Here is a 23,170-nt window from a genome sequence, read left to right on the forward strand (position 1 = left end):
GGTAAAGATGCAGTCTCTACTTCAAGGCATACTCTGTGCTGAACATGATGGTCTCCATGTTCCAGAGCAGTGAACTGAGGCTCCCTGAGCCTGCAACATGTCTGGGAGGCTGAAGATGTGGCTGGGTCTATAGAGCCTCCCATGCCCTCAGTCTTTCCCCGCATCAGTGGCTGCAGGGATGTCTTTTCCTGAACACAGGCCTGCTAAATCTGCTGCCATCCTCAGGCCAGCCAGTGGCAACACCAGGTAAGTCTGTCAAGTGGAGTGTCCTGCTAACAAGAACAGGAGTGTAACTTTGCTACTGGACGGTGCTTGGCAGAGATTCTCCCAGCCGGGAGCAGTGCCCAGCACCCAACACGCACTGCTGCAATATTTATCAAGTCCTGTTTTGGCAGAGCCTGGGGGAAATCACTCCTTGCTTTTTAAAGATTAAACTCACTTTGACTTTTGTTGCTGTGATCATTAAAACTTGAGTGTGTGAGCTACCGTCAGCTCCACCAAGCTGATCTGTGGGCAGCCGGGCCCTGCTTTGTCCCTGTGTCTCCTTCAGGACACTGAGGCAGGAAGACACAGTTACTGAGGACCTCACAGGTACAGGGTGCTCTGAGGGGTATTTTACATATGCTGCCTTGGCATTTCCAAAACGGGTTTTGCGAGGTCGTAATTACACAGGATGCTATTAGGTGCTCTGCCAAAGAAAGTTGCATGTTCACCTGAGCCTGCCAATGCTGAGCTCACGAAAGTTCATAGGCTTCTTGACTGCAGGACTTCTCAGAGTCTTAAATATGCCAATGCACATGATAATACCTCCAAGAGAAGAATCTGGCTGAGTCACATGTGTGCAACCACAGAGCTTGTTTCCCCCACAACACTCTGTAGAACTAGTACTGCAGAGCTCAGTTTGGAACTACATTTCATTCCTCAGTAGCCTGGGAAAGTAGGGCTGTCCCCATCTTAGAAATAAAGACAGGCTCTTGAGGTCTCTTCCATTCACTGCTGTACCCCCAGCACCCGGCACAGAGACGAAGGCAGAGCAGGTCCTTGCCACACAATCAGAAACTGCAGCTCAGGAAAAGATGCCAAGTGAAAGGCACTCATGGGAGAGCTGGGAACTCCTTGCCCTTCCCCTGGCCACTTCTCCACAGATGACAGGAGGGCCCCTCCTGACTCTGACCTCTGGAGGGAACTGAAGATAAGATGGGACAGGATGCACAGGCACCTGGCCTGGTCTTGGCCTTGGGCAAACCCTTCAGGGGGCCTCCTGAGGTTCCATTGAGCGTGGTTTTGGTGGCCAGCAAGGGGACAGAAATCCAGTGGCCACATGGACATCACATCTACTGATCACAGATGTCGGCCCTGACTGGAGCCGGGAAGGTGGCAGTGGCTGTTTCACTTTTCTAAAGACTGTGATGGCCATGGACAACTTCAGGTTGCCCTCCTAGGAGTTTAACAAGACTGTAAGTTCAATGTTGTGTCTCCAAAGGAGCTTTTTCCACGGTGCTTACAATAAAATGGACACATGTGCACTAAGTAAGAAAACACTAATGGGGCTCAGGATGGTATGTGCAGATGTGAATCAGTTTCCACTACAATCCCGAACCCATAGCCCAGGTCAAGTACATATTTAGGCAACAGAGGGGGTTGGTGATTGAAATGAAAGAACTGTGATACATCAGAGACAGGAGGGCACGGAGTGAGGGCCTCAGGAATGTCAACATTCCTGAAGCACAGTCACAGCCTATGGAGTCTGATGGCTCAGAGGCTCTTCTAGAGCCCAAGTTGGCAGCTGAAGAAGAAATCCAAGTGTATGTCCACAGCCTGGCCTCTCCACTGTGACAAGTAGGGCTGCTTCCTTCCCCCACCCCCTGCAACGGCTCCACGCCTTCTTAGTCCTGGACTGGCTCCCCACAGCATCCCCTGGGGCCTGGAGCCCCATGGTGCCCACCCCCTCCCCAGCCTAGCCCCAGGGCTGCCTTTCTTAACAGGTACTAAAGTGCAGTGATTAGGTGACAAATCCCGTTTGCCAGGCAGCAACATGCAAAGTCATAACCAGGCCTGGCTCCATGGGAACACGGCTATAAACTGTTTCTGACAGTTGTTTTATTTCCTGTGACCATCACCCATTCATCTGTACACATTCTAGAAAGACCCTGTCACACAGCCCGGCTGACTGCCTGGCCCACTCTAGTTGACTGACTTATCAATCAACAGGTGGACTGACCACAAGCCCAGGCCAGCTGCCAAGAATGCAGCCTGGCCCCCCCAAAAAAGGCCCCCACTGAGTGTGAGTGGGACAGGACCAGAGGCTGCCTCAGGGTGTGTCAGGAGCTGGGAGTCTCTAATCCGTGACCTGTGAGCCGAGGGGCCTCCCCTAGTGGTCAGGGTACCTCCCCCAGAGACATCGTCCTGTAAGGGGCAGGCAGCTCCCAACCACAGCTGAGCCCCAGCTACAACACCACAGAAGCCCCTGTCCGGGGGAGACACTGATCCACCTTTGAGGCCCTCCTTGGAGCTGTGAAGGTAATTAAGGTGCTGTTTTGTAGGGGAGGCCCAGGCCAGCCTTGAAAACAGCACGGTGAGGACAAGAGGCCCATGATGAGAGCTGCCGTGGTGGAATTACTCCTGGCAGTGGCCATGGCAGTTGCAGTTCTGAATGACCGGCGCATTTACTCATTGACCTTACTCTGCTAACAGCCTTTCTCTTTCCCTTTGGAAACTTTTTCTTACAATTCAACACAGACTCTGGGTGAAGTGAAGCACTCAGCTGGTCCCATCCCCAGTAGCACTGATTGGTCCATGAATTGGCACATGACTTGGGCTTGGCCAATCAGGATGCTCCCATCCCTAGAAGTGCTGATTGGTTCCTGGATGGGCATATGACCCCAGCTAGGCCAATCAGAGGCCTCTGGGTCCGCTCCCTCAGAGTGGATAGGGAACTGGTCTCTTTCCCCTGGCATTTTTGCTAAGCAGGAAGAATGACTGACGTATAAAAGAAGCCTAGCAAAAGAGTGAGGTCAAGCAGAGCCACAAACAGACCACTCCAAAGCCCAGGATCCAGCCTTCCCTGAGTCTCCTTTTGGCAAATCCAGGGTGAGCTGGATCCTTGTCCCATACAACTGAAGGAGCCTTGACTGGTACTCAGCTGGGAAGCTCGCTGCTCCCTCTGATGTCAGGAGTCCATCCACCATCAGACCCCCGTGATGCCCACCCCAACAGCTAAGATGCCTCCCCTGCTCTCCTTTTCCAAGCTCAGCCCAACCCTTAACATCCAGCACAGCAGGCCTCTCTGTTAGGGACCCTTCAGGCCCCAGCTGAACTTTCCACTCATATCTGAACTTTCAGCTCTGTCTGCTCCTCTGTTACTTTGTCTAGCATGGCTCCCACCTTGCCCTCCCCCTCTCTCCTCTCCCTCCACCATGAGTTCCTAGAACTCTGAGGCCAGGTGAGATCACCTCTGTATTCCTCACAACACCCAGCACACGGTAGGTGTTTGGCTCATGGTGCTGCCCTGATGTGTGTTGGGGATGAGGATGGGGCCACATTCAGCAAACACTTCCTAGCATCTCGTGTCCACTTAAATTCACACAAACACCCTGGGTGCCAGGTGCTATGTTTATGCCCTTTTTGTAGATGAGGAAAGTGATGCTCGGGGAGGTTAAGTAAGTGACTCAAGGTCAAGAGCTGATAAGCGACAGAGCTGCGGTTCAGACCCAGCTGGTCTGCCTCCAAAGTGTTGCCTCTCACCCCCTCTCTCCATTAGACAGCGAATTCCATGTGCCATGTCCATCACCCAGCTGGCGCCCAACACAGCACCTGGCCCAGAGAGACACCAGTGAATGTCTGTGGAAGCAAACAGATGCTCCAGCAGTACCACACCTGGGCATCTCCTAGGAGCCTCCCAGGAGTCCTACCCAAAGAGAAAAGTTCCCTGGGGGGAGCTGCAGGAGGGGCAGGAGAGGAGGAAGACGTGAAGCACAGGGACCAGAGAAGCCACTGAGGCTGGCAGAGGCCAGGGCAACTCAGAGCCCCGTGCAGGAGGCTACAGCAGACATGTGCCTTTCCTTGGGGATGGATTCAGTGATTACTCAGAGCTGGCTCTAGCCACACTAATTAACCTGACGCTCCCAGGGGCTTGGGAGTTCCCGAGGCACTCTGCGGCTGAGCCAGGCAGGCAGAACTGCACTGCCGGTGCACAGGGCAGGGGTTTGAGGAGGGGGCAATTCTCCCACTGGGGAGGAGGACCCAGAGTTGGCCCTCAGGGACGGCCACACTGAGCACCCTGCTGGCAAGGCAGGCCACACCTAGCTGAGGAACCTATGAGAACGAAAGAGGGACTGTGTAGAGGAAGAGGACAGCTGGGAGTCCGCAGACTGGGAGTGACCTCAGGATGGAGGTGTGAAGGGGGCAATTCTTGGGATATCACAGGGCAGCTTCCTGCACCAGGGTCTAGCAACCAGTTCGGAGGTATTCAGTCTCCCATGCAACCCGCACTGAATGGGCACCTGCTGTGTGCCAGGGGCTGTGCCAGAGATGAGGAGCCCAAATGGCAGCAATCTCTGGCCCCCCTAAAGTTTCCAACTGGTATGGGATGGCACATTCAAAGGAGGTGAGTGCCCCGGAGAAAAACAGGGCAACTAGGGGCGTGCTGGGGATGGGACAGGGAACAGGGTGAATTCTATACAGTGTCAGAGAAGAGCCCTTGTTCTGAGCAGAGACGAGAGGAGCTGAGCGTGAGCCCCACCAATACTCTGAGGGAGACAGAAGGCTCCAGGGGACACGGTCAGGAGGTGGCCTGGAAACCACACCCGACGTGAATGAACAGAACGAGAGAGCATGCGTGTGACCGCTGAGAGCGTGGGAATGAATGAGTGAGAAATGCACGGAAAAAGAAGCGCCAAGCAGCCAGAAAGTCAGTCATCAACTCTGGGGGAACACAATGAGGTACAAGAAAGACAAAGGCTACGCCCACTCGGCCCTGCCCACGCTGACGCAGGGCTGAAGGGGCAAAGCTTCCCAGGGGGTGCCGATCTGCCCTAACGATGCTGGGGGAGGGGAAGGGGAATGGGGGGGGGGCGACAGTCCCCGCCCCCAAAGTGAGCCGTCTACACCCGGAAAGTCAAGGGGTGCACTCCGAGGTGCTCTTGGGAACTGTGCAGGTAAACAGCCAACATCCACTAAGAGGGGGCAGGGGCTGCCGGTGCGGGGAAGATCGCAGGGAAGGGGAGCCGCTGGTTTTCTAACCCCATGGAAATCGCCAACCTTTCCACACTCTGCATGTATAGTTTTGATAAAAATAAAAATTAGGGAGGGAAAGAGGGAGGAAAGATAGGAGGAAAGGAAGGGGGATGAAAAAGACTGGCCAAGAACTCCCTGCCGGCTGGAGCATTCAGGACAGCCAGAGCCTGCAGAGGCAGAAGAGCAGAGCTGCTGGGGTGAGGACTGGAGGCTTCCTGGAGGGGGTGGCCCTGGAGGAATGCATGGAGGATGCCTGTGGAGAAAGGGAAAGGCCAAACTCTCTGCCCACCTAGTTCAGGCCCCTGGTAACTGAGGACCATAGGTGGACCCCCAGCTCCCCTCAACTCTGGGCCTCTCCCATCCAGCCCCTACAGGAGACAAATCCAGTCCAGCTCCGCCAATCCTGTAAACTCAGAGGGCTCCCACATCCTCAGGCTCCTCAGGCTCTGCAAGCTCCCACCCCCCACCTCACACCCCTGCCCTCTGCCCCCAGGACACCCCTATTTTTGCCTCTCAGCCTTTGCACATGCTGTTCCCCTTCCCTTCCCTGGCAAAGTCCTTCTTCAGGCCTCACTTAAGACATCACCTCCTGCTGGGACTGTCCCTGACCCCCCCAGGTCCATCTTTCAATATGAGCTCTTCAAACAAGAAAAAAGGGAGCACAGTGCTCTGGGGAGAGAGAGAGAAATCCTACTGCTGACACCGAGATCCCTGTACTTCAGGCTGGCAGGTCACCCAGGGCCTCCACTACCTGATAAACAAGCCAGAAGGACAGCAGAGAACCCTGTGGCTGATGGCCCATGTCAGCCGCAACCCCTCCCAATGCCTGGGCTCTGGGCACTCATGGTGCGCCCTCCCACCAACACGTTTCCCCTGCTCAGGGTAACATTTCACTGAAGGAGCTTAAAGGGTGCAGTTCTGCAGCCAGTGAAGGTGAGCAGTTATCCCCTGCAGGGTTCTCAGCCCCCAGTCCTCCCTCAGCCCCAGCATCTCCCTCCTTACAGTTTCGAGAACTACAGGACTCCTCGCCAGCTGTAAATACCAGACACACTGCGAGAGGCCGCGTGTCACAAAACCTCAGTCACATCCCACAACACGTGGTCTCTCCTGTGGGTTCGGCATTTACATCTGCAGAGGTGGAACCCCCAGCAGTGGGGCAGCGCCCCTCTTCCCCACCCTGGCCTGCCTGGAGAGGGGGCACTGGGACTGAGGTTATGACCTGGGTCTGGCTTCAAAGGGATGGTTCTGGGATTCTGTAACAGGGGACATTAGCCTGGAGGGTCTGGGCTGGGTGGCTTCCAAACTGGGGCTCCAGGCTAGAGAGTTCTGAGTCTGCAGCTCTTATTCTGAGGAGCTGATGTCGAGGTTTGGACCCTGAGGCTTTGCCATGGAGATTTTTAGCCTAGGATGCTAACCTGGAGTTTGTGAGCCTGGTGAAGGGGTCTAGATTTAAGGGCACTAATTCTAGAAGTCCTAGCATGGGGTGGGAAGGGGTCCTGAGCCTGAGGTTCTGTGCTGAAGGAGCCTGTTAGAGAAGAATCGCTCTGGGCTGTTCCAGTGGAGAGGCTGGTGTGGGCGAGGGGCAGCTGGCTCTCCCGAACCTGTGCACCCCGCTTACTCCTCAACACTTGAGGGGATTCTGGTCTTTCCCCCAAGCCACTGTTAGAGACCCTTAGCTGGCAGGGTCCAAACACAGTGCCCATGGACTCCAGAAGCAGGGACAAGAAGAAAGCGCTGGAGAAGGAATGGGTCTCACCGCCCTCTGGCGGGAGGGCACATCTCCCCGAGATTGTGGCAGAGGCACCACTGCACACGCTGCCCGCCGCAGCCAGCATCAGGAACAGAGAGGGCAGACATGCACAAAGACCACTCAGTACTTCCAGCTGATCCTCGTAACGCCTCAGCATCAGGCCAGGGGGACCAGGGGGGCTGCCTCCCACGGCCTCCGGTGCAGACACACGCACACACACGCACACACACGCGCACACACACACACGCACACACACAGATCCTCAGCCAATTGCCATCAGGACCCAGGAGTCCTTTCTAGCAACTCCACTGGCCTGAGTGGGGCAGCACCCCTGCCCCGTTAAGAGGTGGACGGAGCTGAGGCTGGGCTCTTGTAAATATCCAAGAGGGTCTTGATACAGGGCCAGGCCCCCAGGACAGAGTGGGGAGGGCAGAGCTGAAGGATGGTCTGGATCTGAAGAACAGATTTGGCCTGACCCAGGCCACCCTCCAGGAAGCCCTAGAGAGCCACGCTGCTTCCCTGCCAGGGGCAGCCTGAGTCAGACCCAGGTGCCTCTCCTCAGCATTCCGAGATTGTCAGCAGAAGAGGGGCCTGGGAGCCGTGGGCCTTGCCCAGTAGCCCGATCCAGAGAAGCACTGAAAAGCTCTTATTTGAGCGTCATATACAGAAATGCTTGTTTCTCTGGAAAGCACCAGCTCTTAAAGGATAAAGATTATAGCTTCCCTTGCTGTGTATCCCCAAGTTCAGGGCCAAGCCCACAGTGGGCACTGAGGAAATGAATGCATGAATGAATGAATGAATATTCCCTTTCTAACAGCCTGACTGAAGAGAACTTTATATGTTCTCTCTGCTGCAGCCAGAGCAGTGCTGATAGCTCTGCGCATCACTTGTCCTCTTAAAACCTTGTTCCGGAGACAGAGAGATGCTGAGAATTCCATCTAGGAATCTGGGCTGGGTTTTCTGTAGACATTTATTTGCCTTCTTCTGACATAACAGAACTTCACAATACTCATCTGAAGCTACCTCATAGCTAATTTACTGAGTTTCTATATATAAAATAAATCATTTTACCCAAAAAAATCTGTATCTACAGCGCATAGAACAAAGGGAGATTTCAAAGCCCATTAACTCACAGAGATGGTATGTTACTGGGAGAATATGGGCTGTATAATTAAAACAATTTAAATCCGATTATAGGAAGACAGGGGGCTTTACTGCCTGGCACTATCTCACTAATGGAAAGAAAACCAGTATCTTGAGTTTTTTTAAATTACTGTAAAATTATAAATTAGAACGCACACGTACCACCGCTTCACTGCTTCACCTTACTGATAAGATGAGACAAAATACTCCTTGCAGAGAAATATTCCTTACAGACAATGTGAGCCATCTTCAGCTCCGAGCTGCTGGGCGTACAGAGCATCTGGTGGTTGAGGCCCCCAAACTGGGAAAGGAGGTGGTCCCCAAGTCAGCCAAGATGGGAAGGTCCTTTCTGGAGACCCCAGCCCCAGAGTTAGTGATGCCTGCCTCTCCTTGTCCTCTCTGAAATCCAGAGCCCAGTGTCTGGGGAGGGAAACCAAGGGGCCTGAGACAGGGGGATGGACCAAATGACAGTTCATGGCCCAGCCAGGGACACCTCCTTGTGGAGCAGAGGTGTGCATTTCTGAACACAGTCTGGACTGCAGAAGCACAGGGAGAACTATAATGAAGGAGATCTATGGCGATAAGCACCCCCATTAGCTACCTCCTGGGAGGCAGGAAGGCATCTGGGAGGTTGGGCCCAGCCTCAGCATCCCTCTCCATCATTAAGGGCCGGTGATGACAGGCAGGCCCCACAGCACATTAGTGCCACCCAGGAAGCTCTTACAGAACACCCGGGCCTGGCCGTCCCCTGGCTTGTGAAATCGGGATCCCCGGGGCGCAGCCTGGGCAATGACACCTGTCTGAGATCCCTGAGGATGGGGGCTGGGTCTGCTGTGCTCACACATGCCCAGCACAGTGGGTGGCACAGAGTCACCCCTTGGAAGACATGCGGGCAAGGAATAAATGAGCACCTACTATATGCATGCCCGGTATATATACCATTCCTTTGAACTTTATAGACAATTCTTCAAGGTAGATGTAAGTGTTCCCATTTTTATAGATGAAGAAACTGAGGCTCAGAAACATAAGTGGAATTACTGCTCTGAATCACACAGCCAGCGAGAGGCACAGGAGGGATTCAAGGTCAGCTAGGTTATTGTTTAATGTGAGAGTCCATTCAGGGACTCCCAACTGCCCCACCCTGCCTCCGCCAATCAGAACTGACCAGGAACCTTCATGTGCCCCATGCTGGGAGAGGAACAGGGACGAACAAGAGCTAGCTGCTGCCTCTGAGGCCATCCAGGTCTAGTGATGCCATCAGGCATCGGGGGGAGATCAGGGTACCAGTCTCTCCTACACCAGCCCCTTTGGGGACCAAAGTATGTTTACAGAATATGACTTCCAGACATCAGGGAGGTCCCTGCCCTGATGCCTAAAACTTCACCATTAGGCCATTTTAAGAAGTCTGGCAGAATTTGAGTCTCTAGACAACTTTTGTGGCCCATGTCACATCCTCTCACCCCACCTTTAGACCTGTTGCTATGGTGACCAGCTGCACACAGGTGTACCACGGCAACATCACCTCCCCTGCCAGAGGGCCCCCTGATGGCACCACACGAGGCACCCACTGGAGCCTATCCAGCTAAAGCAGCTGTGCAAGCCTGGAAGAGCTGGGGAGGGGATGTCTGCAGGATACTCTCACCTGGGATGGGCTGGTGGTTAATCACCCCCTTCGCCAGGAGGACAGGACAAGAGGCAGACAGTCTGCACAGCTTCTTGGACGGCCCAGTGAGAATAAGCCCCACGTGGGGCAATGCCCAGGTTGCACTCGCTTTCCCTGCTTCCCTGGTTCAAGCTTCCTGTTCCTTTAGAACATGTTCCAAAGTGCACATCCGCCTGGGTCCCGGGTTCTGGTTTGGGCTTGGGCAGAGGGCCTCTAGCTTTAGCAGCTGTGAAATGCAAGGATGCTTAAGTTATCACCGTCTTAACAGCATATGTAATAAAGTGACTCTGAGAACAGCCCAGCTTGCAAAGACAGGAGCAGGGCTACCACACCCACCAGCAGGAAACTGGGGCTCTGGGCCTTTGTCTCCCCACCTGAATGGGAGCCAGGCAGTACCCCCAGAATAGCCTGGCAGCCTGTCCCTCCTCTCCCCCTCCCCATGGGGGACCAGGTAGTAGTGGGAATGGAAGGCAGGAGCTAGGCTACAGGGGTGGGCCACATCATGCAGAAATCCTGAAACCTTCAAGCAGGGTGCACTCCACTCTCAAGGACAAGCCTCCATCCTCGGCCCCTGAGCCCAGAGCACGGAGCCCCACAGGGGGAAGGGAGTGTAGGGACCTGACTGTCCCTTTGGGTTTTCCCACCCCCATGAGTCTTTCCCCTAGATCTAAGTATATAGCTCTGGGCCCCGACGTCTCCTCTAGGGTCTACAGCCTGCTCCCAGTGCCTGCTGCAGAGGCCAGGACCACAGAAAGGAAGTGCTAAGATCCCTGCAGGCCTGCCAGGCTGTCAGCAGCCTCCTCCTCCATCTATGCCCAGCAACCCTGGACAGCATACAGAGCCTGCCTTCCCATACCTCTGAGCCTTTGCGTAAGCTGTTATACCTCCTGGAGTGCCGGCCTCCCTTTCTTCACCTGACCAACCACCATTGCCCACTCAAGACTCAGCTCAGGAGTCACTTCTTCCAGGATGCCCTCCGTGGTTGCTCCCAAGCTCAGGCTAGGTTAGGCACCCCAGCTGTGCGCCCAGGGCTCCTGGGCTGGCTTCATTCTCCTGTAGCATAGATCATACTCTTAGCCTACTTGTCTGTCCCTGCCACACCCAGCAGGCAGGATGGATGACCTGCTTGAGCTTTTCCAGAGAGTGGTCTTGGCCCAGCTAGAAACCATCCCATCAGCCTGCCCAGCCTCATGCCCCTAAGGAGGCTCCTATTTCTTCCTCGACCCCTACCGCCTGCTTTCTCCAACTGAAGTTAATAATTTTAAAGTAATTAAGTCCAGCAAACCGTAACCGATTGAGTAAGGACTGCTGGTGGCCAGCAGAGCTACGCAGCCTCACCTCTGCCTAAGCCTGTGTTTAGAGGGCAGCAGGGTAGGGGCCTGATCCCAGGTCCAGACTTCAGGGGCCTGACCACCCCGTGGCAGAGACAAACCTCTCAGATCAGCCAGCCGCCTAATGAGACTGTCAGGGGACTTCCTAACGAGATTAGGCAGAGCCCAAGAGAGCCCTGCCTCATGGTGTGGAGGATTTCTATTCAATTAGTGGTTCAGAGCAGGACAAAAACTGCCCAGGAGGACGCGGGAGCCCTTGTTGTTAAGGCAGCTGCCTCCTGCACTCCTAATTCTTCCATGGTCAGTCCAGCCCCCCAGGGTCCATGGTAGCCTGGGGCAGAGTCCCTACCAGACAGAAGGATGAGCAGAGCTGGCCTGGGGTACAGGGGCAAAGCCAGGTCTCTCACTGCCAACCTAGGACTTCTTCCCCTCCCTCAGCACCTGAGTGAGCTCTCAGGGGTGACCACAAATGAGCCATCCAGAAGGCAGCAGAGAGCCCTGCACACAACAGGGTGTGGGGATAGGAAAGACCCTCCCAGGTGGAAAAGGCTGAGTCTGGGGCCAAGGTTATGGATTGTGGCTACATATAAAGTTGGGGCACAGTGTGTAAGGCCAAGTCCCACCAGCCCCACCCCCTTCCTGGAAACAGGACGTTGACATCACACACAGTGAGGGGAAGGACCGCAGACACCCCAGGACCTGCAGGAGGCCACAGAGCAGTGTGCTCCACCTCCTCGCCATCAGGTCCTCCTCCCTTCAGGACTTAGGGGTGTGAAGGGAGGTTCTGGTCACACCACAACCACGGGGACCCTCAGGACACCCAGAGGGGAGGGGGTCAGATCCCAAGCTCCCTCCCCTCTTCCCACCCCCACCCCACCAGGCTGGTCCCCACACTTCCCTCACTGCCACAAATGCCACCCACAGCTCGGCTCACTCTTTCCTACATGCCTGAAGCACTCGGTTCCTTTACTCAAAGCCTCCTGACCTTTGGGCCAGCATGTGTCCCTCCCCCAGGAAGCCTTCCCACACTGCCCAGCCCGCATCAGGTCTCCTCCCTGCCCCCATGGGCACAGCACAGAGCTCAAAGCCTGGCTCTTTCCCTCCTAACCCCACCTGCACCAGAGAGCTTTCAAGTCCTCGAGGTCTGAGGTCTCCTGGAGCCCACTGTCCAGTCACCAGGTGTGGCCCCACAGCTTCCAGTCCAACCCCGATCCCCAGAGCACCTTGGGGATGGGCAGAGAAGCCCCATGATGCATGACCGCTCTCACTTCCGGAGGCAGCAAACAGAAGGCGGAGGGCACGCTGGTGTTGTGTGGACCCAGCTTCCTTTCTCTTCTTCAGGTGACCCCACCCATGTCCGCTCTGCCCCTTTCACTCTCAGCCCACGGACTGGGCGGCCCCAGAACATTCCACTCCACTGGCACCAGGACTGATCCGGAGGAGACTGTCTCCCCGCCAGGCCCATGAGCAGCGATTCTGGGACCTTGGGAGCCTCTGGGGGCTCTGAACGGATAGGGCTGCCTGGGAGGGAAGCCCACCCCCGGGAAGGCAGGGACAGGGTGAGGAAACGGAGGCGACGTCCCAAGGGTACTATTTGGGCCTCTGGATCCAGCCATGCCTGAAGTTACACAACCTGAGGCCTTTTCCATTATATGGCCTGATAAATATCTCTACTTGCTTAGGCTGGTACAGTTGTTCCTGACACCCATATGACTAATATAACTAACACAGAGGGAGATTTCAGACCCTCGGCGGGATTCCCTGGTGTGAGGCTCGGGGGTGTTATTCTCAGATGGTCCAACTTAGCAGTCCCACAAGCACACATGGGGGCAACCGCTTCCTCCCAGACATGTGAGGCAGAAACTCTCCACACACCCCAGGGCACCATAGCTCAGTCTCCCTGTCACTGTCTTAGTGGGGTCCTGACAGGAAGGGGCTCTCTAAGCAGATGACCCTTGGACCCACCCACCACCAGGGTCTCAGCCCATCTGCAGGTGTTATGTCTGTGAGCTCACCTGAACACACAGGCAAGTACTCCTGTGTGTTTGCAGGCCCACACATGTACATGCCACAGGTACAGTCACACAGCCACTCAACAAACACTTGCTCTGGCCCTGCATTGCTGGGAATCCTGAGAGGTAACACATATGGTGCCTGTGCTCCCAGACCCCACAGGCAACCCCTAAGACATGTGGGGAGATGGGCGGGATGGCATGGCCGCAAAGAGAAGGCTCCAGCCCCCTCAGGGAACAGAGTAGCCAGGGAGGGCTTCCTGAAGAATGTCCCAGAGGCAAGGCTGGAGCAGAGCTGGCATGTAGTCCCTGTCCAGCTGCACCCCGCCATCTAGACGTTCCCCTGGAGCACTCGCCAGCACTGCTCAGCGGGCGCTGATACTCATCACAGACCCACTGTCCTCGCTTTAATGACGTTCCAGGAGCTAACACAGTCAGACCCTCAGCCACGCTCTGCGGGCTGCTCCTGATGAGGATTCCATCATTAACAACTGCAGAGCCTCAAAGCCCCTTCAGCCCTGGCTCACCAGGAGGCTTCTAATTCCTGCTTCCTCAGAGGCCAATGTGGCAGGGCTGGCGGCTACATCTTTGCAAATGGGCTCCGCTCACCAGCTGCTGCAGGGGTGCGGGGGTGGGGGGGGTCGGCAGTGCCCACCCTTCCAAGCTCGAGCAGCCAGCCTCACCGACCCCACACCTCCAGTTGCTCCTCTCTCCCTCCCCCTTCCCCTTCCCATCCCCATTTCACACATGTGGAGACTGAGGCCAGAGTTGGCGGGCTCCCGAGCACACCAGAGGATTCCCAGGTGGGAAACAAGAATCGAAACCCAGATGCAAATGAACTTCTTTACAAAACAGAAAGAGACTCACAAACACAGAAAACTAACATAGTTACCAGGGGGAAAAGCAGAGAGGAGGGATAAATTGGGAGTGTGGGATGAGCAGATACAAACTACTACATACAGAACAGATAAACAAGGTCCTGCTGTAGAGCACAGGGAGCTACACTCACTAACTTGTAATAACCTACAGTGAAAAAAATTCTATATGTATATAACTGAATCACTATGCTATGCAAAAGAAACTAACACAACATTGTAAATCAACTACACTTCAACTAAAAAAAAAAAAAGAGTGGATCTGGAAGAACCCAAGTCCTTGCTCACACCCAACACCCAGGCATCAATCAGCACACGCAGACCCCAAGGCCAGCACCTGGAGCCCAGGGCGAGCATCTGCTTCCCCTGGGGAACCTCCCTTCCCTCACCACCCTCTCCCAGCCCCACAGGCACGCGTCAGAGGGGATGAACAGGCCAACGGCCCTGAGTTCCTGACAGAACAGCTCAGGTGGGGAAACACCTTCCACAAATGGGTCCCCCAAAACTACTCCCCGCTCCAGCTGGTGAGCATGGAAAACACCCCCACTGTGACTGTAGCCTTTGTGCTGGGCCTTGGCATCCCCCACGGAAGTGGCCACTGCCAGGGAGAGGCTGTGCCATCAGCTCCTATCATTTCTTGCCAGGAGGGAGATCTTCAAATCCAGAAGCTGACCAGGAGAGAAAGGCTGGCACAAGGTGGCAGGACGGGGCTGCTTATAAATGCAACAAGCCTGCAGGCCCCACATGCTGTGGGGCCCTGAGTGGTTCTGAGCATGAAGGCAAGACCCTGAGCTTGAGGGGGCCTCACAGAACTGAGGTCCCATTTGTCCGTCTGTCCTATTATCCATCCAGGGGCTTTTACTGAGCACCCATGACCCACGGCACACCAGGCTTGGCTCTAAGAACTGAGCAGTGAATGAGACAGACGAGTCCCTGCCCTCAACAGACCTGATGCTCCTCACAAATAAACTAATAACATAATTGCAGGTGGGGAAGCTGGCAAAGAAGGAAAAGAAGGCTTTGTCAGGGAATGGGAGGGGCCCTACTTGGAGCCAAGGGGAGCCTCTCTGAGGAGGTGAGATCTGAGGAATAGCTGAGGCTGAGGAAGAGCCTATCATGTGAAGAGCCTTCCAGGTGGGGGTGGACAGCATGTGCAAAGGCCCCGGGGTGGGAGCTTGCTTCACCTGTTGGAGATACAGGAAGAAAGTCAAGGTGGCTGAAGCAGAGATGTCAAGAGGAGTGGCGGCAGTGAAGCAGGGGAGCTCAGCCCTTGTCAGGGTACTTGGTGGCTTGCAGGCTTTGACAAAGGGTCTGGATTTTATTCTCAGTACTGCAAGGAGCCACTGAAGGGTTTCAATAGGAGAGGGAGGTGACTGAATTAATTTTTCAGGTAACGCTGGCTGCTGCATGGACAGAGGCCTGGAAGGGAGAGCAGAGGCAGGGAACAGTAAGTGACCACAGGGATTCAGGCTGAGGCTGGGGACGTGGCGGTGGAGGTGGTGAGAACTGGACAAAGGTCTGAGATAGGGGGAGGGTCACGTGCATAGTGGGAGGGCAGGCAAGGAACAGGGAGAATGCCGGCTCGGCTACCAATCCTTCACGTTTCCCCCATCCAAGTACTAACCAGGCCCAACCCTGCTTAGCTTCCGAGGTTCCTTCACATTTCCGAAGCAACCCCTGCTTCCCTCTGCTCTCTGTATACTCCCCCACGCTCCCCGAGACGATGCTCACACAGCCCTGGGCACAGGGGTCCATAGACAATGGGTATTGAGAGATGCCTCCGCTTTTTAACAGGCCATCACCAGGAGCCTGTACTAGACCACAGCTGCCAAGCACTCCACATTCCTCCCCTCAGTGAGGTTCCTGGGCTGGCTCCCGGGGCCACCCAGGTGACTGCCCACAAGGCTTCTACAGTGAAGGAAGGAGGAATGGACAGCCTGGAGTCCAGGCTCTAGAAGACCCTATGTGCTGTGATTCTGTAAAGTCCATATATAGAGCGTACATGGGTAGAAACAGAACACAGGATGGAGTCTGGGGCAGAAATGCAGCCGTTAGTGGTACATCAGTGATTCCCCACAGATAAGATGCCGTGTCCCACGCGTACTGGCCAGTGACCCCATGTGGAGCCACGCAGTAAGCTGGGGAGCCGAGCAGCGGGATTGGCCCAGGCCCAGCCTGCCGAGCATTTTGGAGGTGGGTAAGAGAGACACAGACACCCTGCGGGCTGGCTCAGGGCTGGGAAGGAGAGGCAACCCTCTGGAAGGCATGAGTGAGACTCACAAGCTCTGAGCAGGCTGGACTTTAAAGGAGCAGGTGTGAAGTCACACACTGGAATCAGTCACCTGCACAGGCTCCAGGAGGGGTTCTCTGATGCATCACCCTTTCTTGGGCAAAAGCCCTGGACTCAAGGACCTGAGACTCACCCAGACCCCATAGCAGGAGTACTCACTAGGGCTTCATTAGAGTCAGCAGAGCATCCAGGACCAGCAGTGACCATGCCTCTCCCTCTGCACTGGTCAGACATCACGAGGACAGTAACTGTGGCTCCTGTTTCCTGAGCGCCTCTTTAGTGCCAGGCACCAGCTAAGTTCTCCACTGTTATTACCTCATTTGGTCTTTGAGACAACCTGTTAAGGGAGGTACCACTGTCCCCATTTTATGGGTGGTAAAGCTGAGGTCAGCAAGTTAAATCCCTTGTCAGGAGACATCAGGGATGCTGTGTGTTAAAAGGGGCAGGAACAAAATCAACATATCAAAAAGAGAACCAAGTGAGAAATATTCAGGCTGCAGGGTGTGAAGCCTGAAAAAGTCTGCAGGCACAGTGGCTGTCTTTAAACATTTAAAGGGCTGAGGGGTGGAGAGAGCCTCAGGTCAGTGTATCCCAGTGTAATGGCCCTCGGAGCTGCAGGGATCTCATCCCACACGTGTGGGCCCTGAGGCCCTGGGGGGCCAACCCCCTCAGTAAGAGCCCGGGAGGGAGGGAGAGGCAAGTGAGGGCAGGGGCCCTGGAATCACCCAGGGCTGAGGGGGAGCAGCACCTGATGTCTGCGGCCATGACAGGGAAGGCAGCCAGGACCCTGGGGCTGAGCCAATTCAGGGCCCCTCAGCACCTGGCACTGGCCTCCCAAAATGGGTACCACTGAGACAAGCCCCAGAAGCCCAGTCCAGTGCCGAGTTCAGGTCTCAGAGCTTTGGGCCTGGAGCCCATACTAGGGCCCAGACTGTGGCCCCACCCTTCCTCCTAGGCCTCTGGGTACTTAGACAAAAGGATGGGAAAAAAGCCCCCAGCCCCAGTCCAGGAGCAGAGCTAAGGCAAGACCTAATGCCTCTGCCTTTGCACAGAGCAGAAGGGCTGCATGGGGAGGAGAGAGCATGGAGACCGCCTGCCAGGCCAGGCCTGGGCCGAGCCTGCAGGGGCTCAGCTCAGGCCTTGTCAGGGCTGGCACATGAACAGGCTGAGCCAAGAGCTCTAGCCAAGGGCCCAGGGAGGATGGTGTCTAGCCAGCGGGGTCCATGTCTCTGCCCTGACCTGGGGGCTGGTAGACCCAGGCAGGGCCCAGAGACCAAGGAGAGTCATGCACCCTTGTCCAGGGAACATGAGAACAGAGCAAATGGTAGCCAGGACACAGAGAGAACCAAGGGCTACTTAGGGTACAGTGTGCCACCACCCACACCCTTAACCCCAGCACAGGGCTCAGCACACCTCTGCCGGGCGACCCAGTGGACAGCTGCTGACCAGTGGCCTCCTTCCTGCCATGCGTACATCACCTCTCTAGATCCATCACCACAACCCTGAGGTAGCCCCACTTCACAGACACTGAAACTGAGGCTTGGACAGGGCAAGCGACCTTTAAAGACCACACAGCAGATCAGTCACAGAGCTGGGATTTGAACCAGGCTCTGCCTGACCCCTGCCCGCCAAATAGAGCAAGTTATGGGCTCTACAGCAGGCTGCTCGGGGGCTGGGCCAGGCTGGCTGTGTTCTGGCCCCAATGCGCACTCATAACAGTAAGGCTCCAGCAAGACTGCAGTTCCATGCAGCGACGGGCTATAGGTTCCCAGAGCCCCAGCCCACACCAGTGGCTCCAGACAGCCTCCATGTGAGTCACATCATCAATATTAACCTGCTTCCCTACTCTTCTGGGACACCAGCAAGGCCGGGATCAACTCTCAGCTCCCCTAAATGGGGCAGGGCTTGGGAGAGCCTGCCCAGCCCAGGTCAGGAAGTGGAAAGAGGCCAAGAGTCCCCTGGGACCACTCAGGTTGGCACTACAGCAACCATCTCAACCTCTGTGCCTGGCCCTTAACTGGGCTTTTTAGTGCATTTCCTCCACTGACCGTCCCAGGGTCCTCTGTGTCATTAACCCCAACTTCCACTCAAGAAAACTGTGGTAACCTGCCCAGAGTGAGACACAGAGCAGGATCGGGAACCCCAGTCTGCATGTGACAGCAGCAAGACTCTTGCCCAACCCCCACCCCCACCCCATCGGCTTGCGGACGCCACGTCTGTTCTCATGCAGAGGCACGGCAGGGCCAGGCCGAGCACTGCTGGGAGCAGAAGCAGGAACAGGGCAGGCAGAGACAGAGCTGCAGCATCTGGCTGTGTCTGCTGGGTCTGGCAAAGAACTAATGTAAGGGAAGCAAGCTTGGTAGACAAGGCCAGTCAGGGCCATATGCCCCAGATCTGGCTGGAGGACGAGGCACAGCCTGGGATGAGGACCGCCCTGGATCCCAGTGGGCAGCTCCCAGCTTTACCCGCTGGGAGTCTGCCCCGCCCACAGATTGGGCCCAGAAACAGATAGAAGAGGGCCATCTAATCACCTCCCAGCTACCCTGCCTGTGCTTCCGGCCCAGAAGGGAGAACCCAGGGTCTCTCTCTCCCCAGCCTGTGGCCATCAGCCAGAAACTGGCTATTCATAGGCTGGGAGGAAGGTCTTAGAGAACCCAACTGATGGGATATGGAACACAGACCCAGATGCCTTCCTGAGCCCCATGCCTCTGAGAGAGGCCAGACTCCCAGAGAGGGGAGCTGTCACAGGACAGCCCGTGGCAGAGGTGAGTCTCCACTCCAGCCCGATGCTGCAGCAAAAGACAGAGAAGTGCTGCTGTGTGGGAAGTGGGGGCAGGAGGTGTCTGTAAGAATAAACAGGGTCACAGGGAGGCCTGCTGAGTCCACAGGAAGTGCAGGCTTGCTGAAGCCCAGCGGTAGGGGCCCATGGGTGCTGGTGCCAGCACCAGATGAGCTGGAATGCCAATCTTCACCTCATTACTTAGGAAGCGCTGAGCCCAAGTCATCTGAGAGCTGGGCCTGTCTAGACCCTAGTTCACAGAGGACAGGATTGGTAGATACAAGACTGGCTCTCTCCTGAGAGCCTGGCGGGGCTGGGGACCCAGGGTTCCTGACTACCCACTACACCAAAGGGCTGCCCAGTGCTTTCTGGAGCAGGGGCACAAGTAAACAAGTGGGCAAAGGGGAACTGACAGGAGCCACGCATTTGGTCCAACCAGGATTCAGTGCTTACAATTCTTTTTGGTTTTTTTTTTTGTTTGTTTCATTGTTGTCATTTTAATGAGTCAGCAAGGAAATGGGAGGGCTGTTTTGATGTGAATTGAGTAGTAGATATTTGTGTCATTCACCAAATATTTCGTTCTCCTCCTTCTAGGCAGATCGCAGGACTGTGCTTCCTGGATCCCTTAAGACTAGTTGGAACCACATGACTAGTTATAAATAGAAGTGATATGTGTCACATCCAGGCGGAGACCCTCCAGAGCTCTCTTTCCCTCTAGTATAGCAACTAGCAATATGTAACCTGAGTGATCATGATGGGCCAAGCTCCTAACTGACCGACGATGGACAAGTAGCATGAGCAGGAGATAAATGAGTGCTATGCTAAAGCCACTAGACTTGGAGAGTATTTGTTATGACAGCATAACTTACTCTATCCTGACTGATACAAAAGGAACTACAGAACAAAACCAAAGAGTAGGGACAAACTGGCTCTTCCCTGGGTTGTCAAGTCTAAAATGATTCACATCCAGGGATCAGGCTGGGTTAGAAATGGTTTGGAAATAAGCAGCACAGACTCACTGTTCCACGTTTTTAGGTGACAGCATTTTCTGGGTAGTGAAAAGGCTGTGCAAAGAGAGGAGATGGCTGTTGGAGGGGACAAGGCTAGGGGATTTTTGACCTGGCAACTACAGTCTGTTGGCCCTTCCACAATGCGGCTTTGAGTGTTAAGGAGGACACCTAGGGCTGAGAAACCTGGAGAAATGGCCCCCACTCCGCTCTAGACAGGAACGTTGTTAAAGTTCCCATGTCACCAGGAAGGGGAAGAATGGCAGCTCAGAGGCAGCATGAGGACAAGTGTCTCACTAGACCCGTGGCCTCCTCCCCACATGCCTGGCATAGGCTGCCCACCTATTCACTGCCAGCTACATCCAACCTCCCAATCTGGGGACAAGGACATGGCATTAGAGATACTGAAAGGGAGCTTTTAGAACCAAAATATGGGGATGTGGGGAGGGCAGGAGTAGAGTCTATAAAATGTGTGTGTGTGTGTGTGTGTCTCTGTGTGCACGCTTGTGTGTGACCTTAGAACGAGGGGAAACTCTGAAGCCTGCTAGTTCAGATGAGGGAAGTGGGCAGTTATTCCCTTACAGAGCCACAGGCTTGTAAGAAATCCAGAGAGGGGACCAGATGGCTCCCCGTCCGTCCCCAGCCCAGCTCTACTGAGTGGCCATCAGCACCTGCAGTCACAGCCACAGCCATCTTCTGGTTTGAAGCGTCACAGGCAAGAGCCCCTGGGTGGCAGCCTTACCTCTGAAAGGACCCCGGCCTTGGGCTCTAGGTGAATGGGGTGGAGGATGGGGAGAGGAAGGGGGTTTGGAGAACTCAACCTCAAAGAAACAGAGGTCATGGCCCTGCATGGGTGGCACAGACTGAAACAGTCTGGCTATTCACAAAGCACATTCCTCTAGGATCTTCCTTAGGCACAGACAGGTTCCAGGCCCAGGGAAGGAAGTCAGGGTGTCGTGGGAGAGCACAGGTAAGTCTGTAGAGGCCTGCAGGCTTACAGTGTGCCACCTCCAGAGCGAGTCTGATAGACAGGGAACCATGGCCATACACCCCAAGTGACAAGAGGATGCCAGCCAGTAAGCAAGAGGGCAGCCAATCGTGCCGAAGAAAGGGAAGGGTCACAGCACGCCCTGGCCACAACAGGCACCCACAGGCCCACAGAGACATCCCCGTCCTCATCCCGGAACCAGGAACATGCCAGGCTACATGGCAAAGGAGAATCGAGGTTGTAGTGGAATTAAGGTTGCTTATTAGCTGGCTTGGAGACAGGGAGATCAGCCGGGATTATCGGCGGGGGGGGGGGGGGGGGGGGGCGATGCAATCACAAGGGTCCGGGGAAGAGGCAGGCAGAAGAACCAGAGGCAGCGGAGGTGTGAGGACAGACGGGACCCACCCTGAGAGGGACCCCACCCACCACAGCTGGCTTTGAAGATGGAAGAAGGGGGCCAGGAGCAAAGGCAGGCAAGCAGCCTCCGGAAGCTGAAAAGGCAAGAAAATGGATTCTCTCCTAGAGCCTCCAGAAGGAATTGGCACTGATGACACCTTGATTTTAGCCCAGTGAGACCCACGTCAGGCTTCTGACCTGCAGAACTATAAGATAATAAATGTCCGTTGTTAACCAGCAAATTTGTGGTAAAATTTGTTCCAGCACCAAGAGAAAAAATAATGCAGCCGAGTGGATGGGTATGGTGGCGGTGGGCCTGCAAGCGTCTTTAATGACACTAAGGTCACACTTAGGGAGATGCTGGCAGTGTCTTCCCGGCAGGGACCAAAGAAAGCCTTTCCCAGAGAGAACAATGGGTCTGCCAGCAGGGGCTACAAAAATTCAACCTCAGCGGGACCTCTCATTCTGAAGGGAAGCCGAGGAAGCTACCAGACGTGTCAAGGAGGGAGACCATCTAGCAGATGTCATGGAGCACGAGGGGAAGGGCACCTAAGAGCGCCCACTATAATACAATCAAGACCATCAGAGAGACACCAACAAACTCACTGCACTTTCTTTTCATTTTATTTCATTGTTTCACTGGTTTATTCTGTGAACACCAAGCTACACTTGGATGGTTTTTACCTTGTCTTCCTGAAACACTTTTGTGCTTATTGTAACTAAAAGGAATATTGCCTCACATACGCTCCTTTTTTCTTCCTCTTCCCTAAATTGTTATCTCTCCTCTCTATGACAGATGTATCTACAGCATAGTCAATAACTGAAGTCTTTTACTTACAGTAAAAGGTAATATTGGGAACGGAGGAGACTCGTGTTCAGCCAGTTCTTTTATGCATTTATGCATTTATGTAATCATTTCCTTCGCAGGCACTTTAAAGCAATATGAAATTTTTTTTATTTAACAAATTAGTATCTCTTCTAGTATCTAGAAGACAAATTTTCACACTTACTGTTAATACGGACTTTGCCAACTAAATCTGAGATACAACATTTTTAGAGTTTTAAACATCACTTCCGTTTATCATTTGCTAACTTTAAATCCTCACCAAATGCATATTGTATTAAAAGTGATCCAATCTTTTACATTCAACAGACCAACTGCCTCTAAAGGTAGTTTGTAAGAAGCTTGTACAAAACCAGCCTGAAGAAGTTGCAGGTATAAAGCTTAGGACCAGCAAGCCAAAGCTGAGTTTCTTGTTTTCTTCATTAAATACTTAAACATATCTCAGCACAAATGTTTCCACTGTTTTTCTTTAAAAAAGCTGTTTTGAATATTGAAAAATATACAAAGCCATTAAAAGTAATGTTTACAAATAGTTCATAGGGATTTCCAAAAAAGCCAATGATAAATGAAAAATTAAAAAACTCAAAATATACAACTGAACAGGATAGGATCTCTCAGCACTTATGAAATTCAGTCAGTGAAAAAAGACTAGTGAAAAAAGACTAGAAGGAAAGTAACAGTGGTAGAATGATTCTGTTCTGTCTCTTGCTGCTTCCCTGTACCTTCCACATTTTAGATAATGAGCACGCATTGCCCTTTTCCTTTTGTACATTTTTAAATTAATTCACGCTCATTGTTGCAAGGCATTTCTTTTACAACCAGGAGGAAAAAAGTTAAGTAAAAAGCTGGAAATAAAA

The 23,170-nt window shown here is 54.2% G+C and overlaps 1 protein-coding gene and 1 long non-coding RNA gene across 4 annotated transcripts in view; both read right to left on the minus strand.

The window, feature by feature from the left end:
* The window catches only part of GRID1 (glutamate ionotropic receptor delta type subunit 1), a 611,661-nt gene that overhangs the window by 582,050 nt on the left and 6,441 nt on the right, over positions 1-23,170 (minus strand). The window lies entirely within an intron of this gene.
* On the minus strand, positions 2,826-22,690 carry LOC116667223. Its single transcript, XR_004324038.1, has 5 exons — positions 22,542-22,690; positions 22,068-22,070; positions 16,543-16,547; positions 11,350-11,354; positions 2,826-2,835 (listed from the first exon to the last, which is right to left on the minus strand). It is a non-coding gene; the product is annotated as an uncharacterized LOC116667223 (long non-coding RNA).

This window comes from Camelus ferus, chromosome 11 (assembly GCF_009834535.1).
Source record: "Camelus ferus isolate YT-003-E chromosome 11, BCGSAC_Cfer_1.0, whole genome shotgun sequence".
In the NCBI taxonomy this organism is placed as follows: domain Eukaryota; kingdom Metazoa; phylum Chordata; class Mammalia; order Artiodactyla; family Camelidae; genus Camelus; species Camelus ferus.